Source organism: Pararge aegeria, chromosome 10 (genome assembly GCF_905163445.1).
Source record: "Pararge aegeria chromosome 10, ilParAegt1.1, whole genome shotgun sequence".
Classification (NCBI taxonomy): domain Eukaryota; kingdom Metazoa; phylum Arthropoda; class Insecta; order Lepidoptera; family Nymphalidae; genus Pararge; species Pararge aegeria.
Window position 1 is genome coordinate 15866405 of NC_053189.1, and position 14553 is coordinate 15880957.

Sequence of the window (14553 nt, forward strand, 5' to 3'; positions counted from 1 at the left end):
GCACATATTATTTGTTATTTCCTAGCATATGTCATCTTAATTTTAGAGGTAGAAAATCAAAGTCAGTCTTTTAAAAAATTTTTGTGGCAATAAGTCAAATTTAAATCTATCAGATTCCATTACTAATTAAATTTGCCCGCCAATCTTTTGTAGTACGGTGGGTCTATGTTCTATATCATTTGCACTAATTAGAGGCAGAAATGAATTGTGATGATGACGGAGAACTTACACAATTCTAAAAGATCCATCATTGCGCCTGTAAAAGCCTGGTGGAGGATGATTGTGCTTGTTTCTCACCCTGTTGACAACAGTGCGAAGCTGATGGTACACAGTAGTCACGTCCGCATAGCATCCTGTCTTAGTGCGAGATGTGCAATACCATTGCTTCTTTCCATAAGCCAATTTATTCTTTAACCTGAATGCATAGCCCTCGTGCACCAATAGAGTACTCCCTTTTCTAGTTGGAATAAAGTTTGCTTCTGAAATAAACAAGAAATATTAACAAATGTGACTACAATTCTGTAAATTAATAAGAATAAGAGTATTAGCCAATATGAGGTAACACCATCTTGTAATATCTTGTTTTATCATACTCCTATTATAACCCATAATTTATTAGCTTTTTAATTATAAATAAAGTTTATAAACAAAAACACAGCTTCTGTGAATTAATTTTTTACCAAAATTAGGTGAAACATACATATAATTAGGTAGCATTAAAACAATATCATTAGTTTATAACTTTTTTATTATCTCTCATTTATTGCACAATTACCAAAACATGTACTTAGAAACCTATACATAATGGAAAATATCAGATGCTACGCGTCGTCCTAACCTAATCACAACAAACAACAAACAATCGCAAGCTTTTTATATCTTTGATTTACAGTTCTGAATACACTCGATGGATTAAAGTCTTACAATATAGATACCACACGTCTCGATAAATGTATATCATCATATCAGTGAGTACATTTTTATTTATGAATATCTTAAACCAGGCACCTAGGTAATAAAAAATCACGCACGCACAAACACTAACTACAAACCACAGACTAAAAGTCTGGAATTCTGAACTGCAACGTCAGTGAAGTGACACCACATTTATTTTTTATTACTTGTTTCATTAGACGGCATTGGGCTCCAGCCCTCTATACCATAGAGCCTGAAATGTTTTGAGTGCTGTTCTCGCTCAATCTGTGCTGTACCTATAATTTAATGATATCAAAAATACTAATCAGTACTCTTTTGGTAATTTATTTCATTTTATTAGTCGCGTTTTTTTTAATTGACTATGAGATTAAATTCTGTTAGCATAGCCAGTCCAGTGATAATAATCAATGGTAATAATAGAGGTCAGTGTCTGAAACGGAACGTATGAACTATATTATTTCTGATTATGATTTACTGTTTTGCCAAAGTGACAACAAATCACAAATGTCAATATTGTCAAACATGTGCAAGTCTACATTTTGTAATTAATGTGAATAAATTCGTAAACTTCTAGTTCTAACACTTAACTTCATCATTTTAACTTTAAGCTCATCTATGTTAACCATTAGGGAATAGTTTCTTAACTTTAAATTTGTAATGTGTTTTGTTATAATGTTAAAAGATGTAAAAATGTTTGTGTCTTGTTTTGTAACCATGTATCTGTTTTTTTTATTATATTAAATAAATAATTTCTGTGGTTGGTGATAGTAAGCATAGTTTTCCTTTACAAAAATTATTACTACTCGATATTAACTCTAATTATTACAACAAGTATATTTTCTAATCATGCTGCTACCCTGCATTTACAAAATTTACAAAAACTTTAACATCCGAGTAACGACTAACACGTTTCAATGTTCCCACTAATAATGTTTACAAAACTTGAAATCATTTGCTCACATTTGTTACTAAATGTCTGCTAGCAATTTATAATTGTGGAGTAGTAGCATTAATACTCCTAGTTTAAGTTAACTGTCATAATATAATTATTTTACCATTGGTAAAATATATAAAATAATCTTACTGTTGAATATAAAGAGAAATACATTCTCACCTGAAAACATTGCCTGATTGGAGTAGTGTATGGTGTAAACAGATTCTAGACATTTTTGAAAATTAAATAAATGAATTTTTCATTATTTGTTTTATTTTCTCATTCTTATAAATTTAAGTTTTAACTAAGAAATTCAGCTTTAAAATCTGTCTAAATACTGTTTTATTTTCAGGTATTTTTATCAACACAAGAGGCAATTCAAAACTGTTTATTTATCAAAACCATACATTCAGATTTATGTACAAGAAAGCATATGGAAGTCAGCTATGGTATTGTTGGTACTTCTTCAGCCGATCCTGTCCTGCTAAACTTAGGATAAACAATGCTGGTAAAGTTACAGAATGTATCGGAAGACATAACCATGACCCGCCCACTTGCTGGATGACCCCAGATGGCAAGTCTTACAGCTTGCCACCACTTCCTGAAAGGTCTACTTAAAATTTTATCTGTCTGGACAGTGTGCATTTTCATAAACCTTGTGCAATATATATTTGGGTCAGCAGGATACAAGAGTTTAAAACAACAGCCATGTATAATAAAGGAACAAACATTTAAAATGCCTTTCAGTGATTATTATAAAAAATAACAGTTATACAAATTACATATTAATGAGATTTCTCTTAATATAAACATTTTAAAAATATAAAAAAATCCTATCATGCTCTAAGCGTATTAATTTTGCATGTATTCTCATGGCAATTATGTTGTAGGCAATTTAAATCTCCTGTTACAATTATGTGTCAGTGAGTGAAGATAAGAAAAAGTAAATTATTAAAATTCCATTGGTACCTCTTATTGCAGTAGACTAGATGAGCGTGTGTTTGGTGCCTACTTAAATTGTTTTCTTTTTGCTTGGTTAACATAAGTTTTTCATCAATTCATTGTTTAAGGTAAACATGCACTGGTTATTGGATAAAGAAATCTGGAAAACTTGTAGATTGAAATTCTCTTTATGATTTTTTTCATTGATTTACAATCCACTGAGACAATTAAAATAGCATACTTGGGATAGTCAGTGTGTAATTTATCTGTCAAGGTTACTCAAATTTTTGTCAGAATTTTAGTACTAATATTTTGTTTACAATATTAAAAATTTTCTATACTGTAAATGTGTACAAATCTCACTGTATCACTGATAAATGATTATTTGGTGACAGTTGTCCATGAACTAAACTGACAGGTGTAGAACGAGTGCCATTATTTTCACTTCATGTTTGAATAGGATAGTTAAGTTTAGTTTTGATTTGTGTTCAACCAAGTTAGCACCACACTACTAATGTGACTTATAGGGTGCCTGATAATTTTAGTGACATGGATTTTGACATCCTGGTGCAATATGTGAAATTTTAAACCTACCTTTTACCATTTGATTGCAAGAAAGTTAACTACATTATGGTAATCGAAAGTGCATCATCTAGTGACAATACTGTTTCCCAATATTATAACCAGATGGGGCTGCTTCGATTACATACAAGTATATATCACAGGTAAAAAATCCCACTGTTTATTTCATGTGTCAATTTTTTTGTCATTTTAATAATAAATCAGGGCTAAACAAGTCAATGCGACTGTACTTTATCACTGAATTCAAGTAAAAGTATTCAAATAAGAATGCATTCTTGCGACTAATTATTATCAGCTAAGTAAATGCATTTTTCCATAGCAACATAAGAAACAATAGGTTTATATTCTAATTCTATAAAATTAGAGGCATATTTAGAATGTAAGATATATTTATAATAATAATTGTGTTTTATAAACACTGCATTAACTGTAACTAAATCAGTATTTGCCAAATGAATGAATTCTTTTGGCTTATGAATGGTTAGTTTTATTTGTAACAAGTCTTTTAATATACATATATAGATTTGAATCTTATTGTGACAATGTTAGACCTAAGAGTAGATTATTGCACATCACTCCTAAGATAGTACATCCAAATTAGCTATTTATGCAGTTAACGAGTATCTGTTTCTGTATCGTCAAAGAAAAATGAACCTAATGCAACTATTTTTAGAGTCACAAATCGCGTACTTTTGATTTGTGTGTTACAAAACGTTCTTTAAAAAGCCCGAGCTTAAGAATTATAGGCAAATGTGAGATCTAAACCAATCTAAGGTCCATATTAATCCGATGTTAAATTATTTACATCCTCGAAAACAACTCGTCGATTGCGAGCGAGCCAATCTTGAATTGCATTTCAACTTTGTTATTAATTTTTAACAAGATAAATGTAATTAACGAATTGTATTTGAATAGTTCGTAGTATAATATACAAATAAATGGATACTGCCAAATTAATATATAAATAACATTTATCATGTTATTTTTTGTACATAATATAATTCTAAGCAATGAGACGTTATCACCTATAGAGTCTATACTGTCTTGATATGTATTAATATATTGCTTTAAGCGCAGGCGTCGGCAGGTGTTTATATTTATTTCAAATAACGAACTTTGCTAGTACAGACTGCGTCACGGAGCCGCCGTTGTTACCGTACACCCCACTGATGGCGCCATTTTGGAGCTGTAAGTGTGACGCTATAATACGAAATGTCAAAGGAAATAAACTGTAAATAACTAAAAGAGCTATAACATTAGTTCCTGAGACACTCAAACGTCCCGTGTAGCGCTTCAAATGAGGACAAAATTTAAGCTTGCTTCATAATAGAGATCAGTTTATAATAGTCATATTTTTTGACCAGGGGACGTATAACCATCGCTTAAAGCAGTATTATTTTAATACTGTTGTTGTTGTTGTTTAAGAATTGTAATTCTTATTTTTATCTTAAAAATAAGTCAAGGTATGCCGGGTATGATGCCCCAAGAATTGCGTTAACTCCTTATAATAACGCGCATTGATAATTTTCAAGAGAATATAATATCCAAAGGCGTACTTGACGGGCTTAAAAAGCGCGTGCCACAGTATGTACGCTACGACCAAGCGCCTTGCGTGTTAAAACGCTTACGGTAATGTAACAATAACAAAATAATCTATTTATTTTGTTATTGTTATTATATTTTATAATAAAGTTACTTAATAAATTAGATCTATATTATGCGTCTTTTGAATCAATAGGAGAGTCCCCGTTTTCGGTGCTATGGGTTTATAGCTCTAGAGGTAGTAATGTCTCACTGATTCAAAGTAACTACTTATGTACCAAAATTTTCTAAGTTAGGAAAACTGAAATTTTAACCATCGATAGCTCATTTATTATTTGTTACTAAAATAATATAATTCAAATTATGTTTCCTATTATAATAATAATAAGATAATATTTAAAGTGCCTTATCAATTGAAAACCAAATATATTTTTTTTAACAAAATATAACTGAAGTTGTTTTTTACCTTATTTTATTAAATAATTTATCTATTATAACGACCTCCCTTGCGCAAACGTGAGCGCTGTGAATTTAAGTAGGAGGTTATGGGTTCGACTCCCGACTGATCCAACTTGGGAATTTATAAGTAGTAGGCCGTAGCTAGTTAACCTACCGACAAAGACGTGCCACTAAGCGATATAGTGTTGCGGTGCTATGTCGCGTAGAAATCGAGGTATGACTACCATACTATACCTAACAGGTTAGCCCGCTAACATCTTAGACTGCATCATCACTTACTACCAGGTGAGATTGCAGTCAAGGACTAACTTTTAGTGGATTTAAAAAAAAAAGACTTTCGGTTTAGCTGATATACTTTTAATGCCAAGATTTATGCATGGGTGTATTTCCCCTGCAGATCCGTCTTGTTTAAACTTTTAAGTAGGTACTTAATATCAACTAATCTTCGCTAATTAAAATATCACCTCGGAAGCACGGTCAATCTTCAAAGTAAAACTTTTTTATGCCCGATAAGGAAGACGTAAGTACGAGTAGGGCATATTGTGTAAATAATTTATTTTATTTGCTTTTCATGTCCGCCATGCTGGATTTTTCATAACGGTACATTAGCTGGAAGAGAATGCCACATCTTTTATTAAAAAATGAGTTATGAGGGAACAGAACGGGAAATCCTAACTTCAACCAAACCTTTTTAAACCAAACTCATAACTTCATAATCTGGATTGTTTTTTTTAAATTTCAAGCTTTTTTCTTGATATCGTAATGCACGGATGGTAATCGTTTTATGACGTCAAATTGAATATCAGTTCATAAAAATCAGGTTTTGCAGTTTGTGGCAGTTTTATGAACTGGTTTTCATGTCTTATAAGGATATTTTTGTAAATATAAAATCATATACATATGTTAAGTTTATCAACTATTTTAATTATAGATTAGGTAATTTATAATTATAGTAAATAATTTAATAAAGATACTATCGTTAAAAATTTGATTAATTTCGATAAGATAACAGACTAAAGTCATTCAAAAACGAATGAGATTTCATAAATGCTTGAATAAGTAGCTAGATAGGTTTTGAGTAGGTAAATACCTAATGATAAATCAGTATTATCTGATATGTGACGTAGTTTTATCTTATTTACCTATACATAACTTTCAGATTAATAATTATATCACTACCGATGCTGACTAAGCGGTGAAAGCACAGTGGTTAGGCGTTCGGATTCACTTTCGGGGGAGCCGAGTTCGAACCTCGGCACGCACTTCTAAGTTATGTGCGTTTTAAGCGATTAATTACGCTTTAACGGTGCAGCATAACATCGTTAGGAAACCTGCATGCCTGACAGTCCTCCATAGTGTTCTTAAATGCGTGTGAAGTCCACTAATCGGTACTTGGCTGATCGAGACTCGCGCCCCGCAGTGGGCAGGTAATGGGTTGATATGATGATACTGATGACGCCGATTAGTGCTCTCAGCCTACTTGTGTACGGGACATTGCCTTGAGTTGAGTATTGGACTCATCTCTTATAGAAGTTAGTTGAATGGAGTTGGTGACATGCAGTGCCTGATTAAGCAAGCGCGGGGCCCGTAGCAAATTCTTTATAAGAGCCCTTGATCTGCTATGGGTTCTTAAGTATAAACTGGTAAAAATAAAATTCAATACTCAATACGTATCTTAAATACGTATAAACGTATCTTAAATACAATACGTATTTGCTATCTGTAGGTTACAATTTTGTGGGTAATTCCTAATACAATATTCAGCACTTTTAAAACGTCCAGTCTGTCTGTGTGTAGTGACTCTACCACCAGTTCGGAAGGCAGATTCTACCGAGAAGAAGCCGGCAAGAAATTCAGCAGTTGCTCTTTTCCAATATCAACAATTTACATTTTACATTTTAAAAATCATATTTCTATCATGTGAGAGTTGAAAGCGGAGCCGAATGCTTCCAAGCAACCTTGTCATTAAGGAATTCATCAATTGTATAATAACCTCGCTGTAATAAATGTGTTTTAACACATTCTTTCAACTTATGCATTGGTAGGTCTAAAATTACCTAAGGAATCACCTTTCGCAGACGATACGCAGATGTCACTAATTTATGACCATTTCTTGTAAGTCGACTGTTTATATCCACTTTTTGTTTATATAGACCAATATGTTGTCTTACAAATACGATATTGTTATAAATATATCGTATAAAATAGTGTAGTAAATTACTATAGGTGATGTCTGTGTGCGTGTGCGTCTGTCAGTCAGTTAGTCAGTCAGGCAGAAATGAGTGGTATTATTTATGCGGGGCCCTCCTTCGCGCGCGGCCCGTAGCAATTGCTACTTTTGCTACGTGGTTAATCCGGCACTGGTGACAAGTCAATAAGGAGTGACGCATATACTCGTAAGTCCTTCGCGATCGGCTAAACAACTACTGAAATAAAGGCACTGGGAGTGTGAGCTTTATGTTATGGGGCATAAAGCAAACGTTTCAATACTTTAGTGCGAGTATACTATGAATAGACCTCTCGTTGCCCTCATACACAAACATAACTTTATGTAACATTTTATTTTACATTACAAATTTCGATGCTTTAATTTGAGTAGAGTTGATATTGTGGTTGGGAAGGGGCAATAACTTGCTCTCTGGGGCCTGAGGATAGACAAAGTCAATATTCCCACTCCGAGCAGGTACTGAGAAATCTTAATACTCAATAATGTTTGATCCGATGTAGAAATCGACCAGGACCACGATATCCTAGTGTGATATTTTTGAACTACATTTACTTATGCGATGGCGTGAATGTTTAATAGGAAAGAGCGCCATCTAGTTATAATAATGGGAAACAGTATTGTCACTAGATTGTATGCTACGATCATTAGGATTCGAAGTAACAGCGCTGGCGGGTGATGCGGCGCGGTGATGAAAAAGTATGTTGATATAAAAAAGAAAGCATGTGGATTTCTCCACTAAAAAAAATTAAAGGTTTAAAGACTATTCTCCAAAAGAGCACACCTTCATTTTTATGAAAACTTAAAATAAATACACAGTTAAAATTATTATACTTTTAATTATTTATTACCAATTATTATAAATAAAGGAAACTAGTCAAAACCACAAGGTAGTTCGCTTGGTATGAATGGAACACCTGTAAAGAACCGCCCTGTGTCCATCAACCTAAGTAGTAGGTATGTGACAAGCCTCATGTGTCTGCAGGATTAGCACAGACAGGAGACAAAAATGATATCCCCCGATTATATCCATATATGACAAACATGGAATAGGAGAAGTTTACCAACGTTTATTATTACACATATATTATTGGAATATTATTTTCACTTGTGCGCCAGTGCTCTGAGAGTTGATAAAGGTGTGGGAGAAGATATTTTTGATATAAATTTTATAAGATAAAGGTTTTACAGTGGCTGGGCGTGTATATTTCAAGTATTTATGTATATTATTCATAAAATAATTCATCAGTTATCTTAGTACCCATAACACAAGCTACGCTTACTTTGGGGCTATTGGCGATGTGTGTATTGTCGTAGTATATTTATTTATCCTTTCCCGGGGAGATAGTTGTCTCCTGCCCATGTTAGCCGTGCTGTAAATAAACCAGGAACCAAGCACTTCAGACCGTAACACAGCGTGGCTGTTTGGCGGCCGAAATAAGCATGTAATTACAATCTAAGGTATCGTCCACACGAAGTCTGCACGTAAGATTTCATAGGATGACTGTGGATCGGGTCGCTGTGGTAAATGTAGAGGTCGTCGTCCACTCTCAAGCACGCCTTGCAAGACGCGGACGCGGTGCACGCCCACTTGTACAGCTTCCCACACTTGTTTTTTTTATAGTATGTAAATCCGTCGCGCAGGATCACTTTCTTCCCGTTGACCATTGTTATGAGTTCGGCTAAGGAAAAACATATATGAATTATTAACTATGAAGTATAACAAATATGTATATATAAAACTAGCCTGACCCGTCAGACGTCGATACCCGACTTCTTAGGGGAGAAATTGGGTCTCATTTCTACTCACTGAAACAACCTCGGTGGCCGCCCTTCTCACGTGATCGGAGACTCCGGTATATCCTAAAAGGCACCAGTGCGGAGCCTCTATTGTAAGACGCCCTTTGGGCACGGGGAAAACGCTTCCCCAAATTAATTTGCCAGGGTCTGAGCCACGGGCAGACGTTGCCTTCCCGATAAAGTAGCATCGCAAAAAACCACACTACACAGTTTGGTAGAGCAGTCGAAAAAAAAGCTAAGCGAAAATGAGGAGATGCGACGCGGTGAGTTGGGTTGCGGATAGCGGATGATTGTATAGGAAAATATATATGACTAGGAGGCTTAGTCCGTGTGCCGCTAAATCGTTTGGGTAGGTAGACCCAAGCCATTTAGCGTTCTGGTAAGTTTTGGCGTAGATACCATTTGGTGTATGGGTTTAAATATAACTAACTGCCTAACCCCTAAACAGGTTAACCCGCTACAATCTTAAGACTGCATAATCATTTTCATATATATTTCATTGTTTATATATAGGTTAAAATATTTATTAACAAAAAATTACCTATATACTAAAATAGAAGTAAATGAAATCTAAAACGTTTTAGAAATTTCACCGAGCATAGTGCCTAAGATGCTGGCAGCATTGCCAGGTAAAGTAACTGCCAGCTCTAGGATCCGGTAGACTCGTTAACCCTTTTTGACAATTCTAAGTAGTATAGGTATTCATAAGAAAAAGTACGCGGAGAACAGTAAGCTCTATTTAAATATGCGGCATGCGCATCCATACGTAGGCCCCACAGATATCAAGATAGGCACTCAGAGATATGAAGCTTTGCGACAAGGCCGTTCATTGTGTTATCACGGGCGACCTTTTGACTGTGACGTCATACGCTGCGCAAGCTAGATACCATGGGTACAAATAACAAAGAACGGGGCAGTTTAACCTTGACCTATATACTGATACAGTATTTTCTCTATACTTTACAACGTTTACTGAGGCTACAATTAGAATTATCCAGAAGATATTTACATTACGATAATAATAATTATATATCTTTATTTCAAGCATACTACTGTTAGTAAAAAAACACATTACTACAATATAGTCGAACGTCATTTTTTATTCTTTTTGTATGCAAAAGTGACGTTTGACAGCAATGATCGCGATAATTGTGGCGTAAAAGCAATCAACTCCCTCAAACTCCTTTCTGATGCGCTAAAAAAGCGGGGCAGCTTCATCAACACCCTGAATGCATTTTATAGTGCATCCGGAAGGAAAATTTAAAATTAAAAAAACAATGTGGGACACATTGTTAAGTCTCTCACTGTAATAAGGATCTGTGAAAAGTGGATCGAAACTGCAAGACCTACTAGATAACGAAATACTAGAAATCGCTATGAAGTGATAAGGCCGCCAAATTGTATGCGTTGTTTTGTTACACTTTTCTTTTTTATGTACTTTTTGTGGTGTGCAATAAAAGTATCGCTGTAAAACTAATAAAAGTCCGGTGGTATAAGAACCGTGGCTTGATTGGCAAAGCATGAGTGCTCGCATCTCCGAATTATGTACATGCATTTGAATTTTTTTATATTTCACTAAATAAAATACCAATTTTTTTTTTATCAAACATCAACGGTATTTATTGAAACAGAATTTCACTAGAATTTTTAAATGCCTGAATGCACTTATATTATACGGCGAACCAAATTTCATTTCATAAAATTGCGTGAAAAGTACAGAAAAGGAAGCCTCTTTAATAATTGAACAGCAAGATATCCAAAAGCTTTACCGGCTGAATAGTAAAGGACGTGTGGAAGAAAAAATTATTTCTTAATAAATTTTAAAAAATCCGCTTCAAATGAAAGTACGAAATAAATTGATGTAAATTAAACGTAAGACCTTCTCCCTCAAAATTATATATTTGATAGATCTCCAAAATTATAAAAAAACAAATTCCTACGCAGTAATTACAGTTAAACAGAAATTGAAACATGGCAAGTGCAACACGTAGAAAAAAGCCAATAGTGCAATAAAGTTAAACAATTGTTAAGATTATTGAGATCAATTGAAAACATAACAAAAATTGTCGTAGGTACATTCAGATTGTTTAAACTTTAACTTACTTCTAAATAAATTGCAATCTTATTCAAGAGCAATGTCTTGGATGTCATTAAATAAAAGCTGACCCCTTCGATTTATATTGGGTTCATTAAGTATTCTTATAATCGAATCTTCAGGAATACAGTCCTCATCGTCATTGTCTGGCCATGTAAAGGTATTAGTAGTCTCTTTCAGTCTCCTTAAAAACTTCGCAACGAAAGTACCATCACCATTGTTGTTGATGATCTGGCCAAGATAGCTTTTTGTTGATTTTTTAACACGGTAAGAGATTATGACCCAACATCCAATTTTGATGGCCTCGTGCTGCGCCAGTTTTACAATTTTCTTGGAATCTAAGCTAACGGTTAGCGAAAGAGGCGGACAGTTCTCCTCGATTTTTTGCGATTTATCACTTTCTTCTCCTGGTATAATGCCGGCCGATAATTTAACTTCATCAGGAGCTGTATCTGAACATACAAAGCGAATTGAATTAATTTGGGTTCATACCCAACAAAAACCTGATGATAATTCAGGTTTTTGTTGGGTATTATGCATGTTCTGCATCTGGCATACCCACTGGCACATTCCGGTTCGCAAATGCTACAGTTAATTTATAAAGTGGGTAAATAATTAAACTTTTGATAACTATAAATTCATATTTGCCAGACATGCATTATCGATGCACCGCAGTCCTACATGAAGTCGAACGATGCAAAGATAGCACCCGGTGTCTTAGTCGTTTATCACATAATAAGCATTATATCCTGTTTATAAATATGTAGTTTGAAGAAGTCTGCATCATTAGGAAGTGAGATAACAAACGAGTCCAGACGATGCTGCTGCATTTCCAGATGAGATGCCGACTCGAATCTCTAGCAGTTAAGTATGAGTATTGAATTTCAGATATGTATCAGCGCCACAGTCGAAACTAAATAGGGTTTGTACAAAGTAGTTACTTTGCTAATCCTAAATGGTACGTAGCCATAAAACATTCGGATCTATGAAGTTTACAACATTTGATTCCACTTATAAGCTTATTTCATCTACAAGATAACCGACTTTTTACAGAAATTAAAACTTCTTCTAAATTTGATTTTACAGCTTTAATAAAATTCAAAGACCAAAGTCATTTATTTAAAGTATTTCCTTACTCAGTCACTTTATAAAGCACTTTTGAAACGTCAAGTCTGTCTGTTTATAGCGACTTTACTACCGGCTTTGAAGGCATAATCTAACTCGAAGAGGCCCACAAAAATCCGAAGTTTAATTGATGATACATTACTGAGTATTAGAAGTATCGCATTCTCAAATCGTCCCAGGCATATCATTTTCAGGAAACACTTTTCCCCTGATACTCCTTGTAAATGCCCTGTACGGTAGACTGGAGTTATCTGGAGAGGGACTCTCGGATAGCCGTCGTTCCAACTTAATTCTTTGACGTTTCCTCTCCCTGACACTTTTAGCGTTTTTTCTCCACTTCATTCTTTGAATACTTTGTTGCCTGGGTGACATATCTGTTATTTGTAGAAGCTTTTTACCATTCTTTCTCTCCTGGTATCTTTGTCTCTCTTTTTTTTTATAAAGTGCATGAGCTTCGGCATTCATCTTTATTTTATCTCGCCTTGCTTTTTGTGCCGCTCGTCTTTTTACCAGCATTTCTTCCCTTGAAACTTTATGGCGTATTCTCATATATGGATCTGTAAATCAGTTATGTATGTATAAGTAATCTAAATCCACTATCGTCAACAGTTTGGAAAAAGGTCTAGGACATGGTGATTAAGAAATGAACATAATATGCCAGAGTTCAAAATAATAGAGCCTTCTCGAATATTCTATTGTATCCCCTACTTTGTGTTAATAAAGAAAGAATTACCTGTATTTCCAAACTATTTTTCGATCATTTTTTAAATAATTTATTTAACTCTTAGTTATTAACTTTGAATACCTAATGAACTTTGTTACAGTCATCAATAACCTAACAGACCACTGCTTAACTAAGGGCTTCTCCTAACGGGCTATGCCCAGAATGACCACTCAAGGCAGACAGGTTGGTTAGTACAGTAGATGATAGTAGTTGCAAAGAAGACGTTGCTGTACATTCTTCATCATATCCTTTGTCGCCTTTGACGACATCCGCAGGAGAAAAGGCAAACTTATTCTAGAGTAAGTGTTCTTCTCCGCGCCACTTGGGTTCTGCGCTGTTTCATTTTGTCCTCTGTATCTTTTCAATCCGTTAGATACCAGTTGTGACTACTTTACTCGATTGTTTTTTTTTCGATTTCGGTATGAATCATCCGCTCATCTCCATTTTTGCGCAAGCACTTAATATGTCAATGACTTTTTTTTTATTCTCCTGGTCATGGTGATCTGTGCCCGGTACAATAGTTTTAAAGTTTTTATAAATTTTAGATGAATATGAGTATTTTTAGGGGAAACAACGGAAGTTTAATTCATTTTCAAATTGTTTAATTTCAATAAACGTTTTTAAATTAGAGATTAGAAAATATTTTTTCATCATAACTTTTAATCATTGCTCAACCACTGACATACTATTGTATTAGTAGTCGCCCAGTTATCTAGGTTACTTTACGAGCAAAGATATAACGCCCAGTGGGTGTCCTGACGAAACTCCTTTTCGGATGACAATGCTCCGGGTTAGCGTCGTAGATGTAAAGCTGTTCGTCAACTTTCACGCAACCCTTGCAGTTCGCGTCTACGGTGCACGCCCTACGGAATAAGGACCCGCATTTGTTTTTCTTGTAATACGTGTGACCATCAAGCAGTATTACTTGCTTCCCGTTGACAATCGTAACTAGTTCAGCTGTAAGGAATAATTTCGAAAACAATAAATATAACACTCACTTCAAAGCAAAAAATTACCGGCTAACGCTAGGAACGGATCTTCTCTCAGATTAAGACGGGTTTGGCCCGTACACCACCACGCTGGTCAAGTGTGGATTGTTGGCCTACACACACCTTTGACGGCCGATTGGCAGCAACCCGTATTACTGAGCCCAAGGCCTTGGGTTCGATTCCCACTACTGGAAAATGTTT

The 14553-nt window shown here is 34.7% G+C and overlaps 1 long non-coding RNA gene across 1 annotated transcript; it reads left to right on the plus strand.

The window, feature by feature from the left end:
- Nucleotides 1–1300: 1300 nt before the first annotated feature.
- On the plus strand, nucleotides 1301–3645 carry LOC120626803. The gene is made up of 2 exons (XR_005658876.1): nucleotides 1301–1486; nucleotides 2223–3645. It is a non-coding gene; the product is annotated as an uncharacterized LOC120626803 (long non-coding RNA).
- Nucleotides 3646–14553: the final 10908 nt, after the last annotated feature.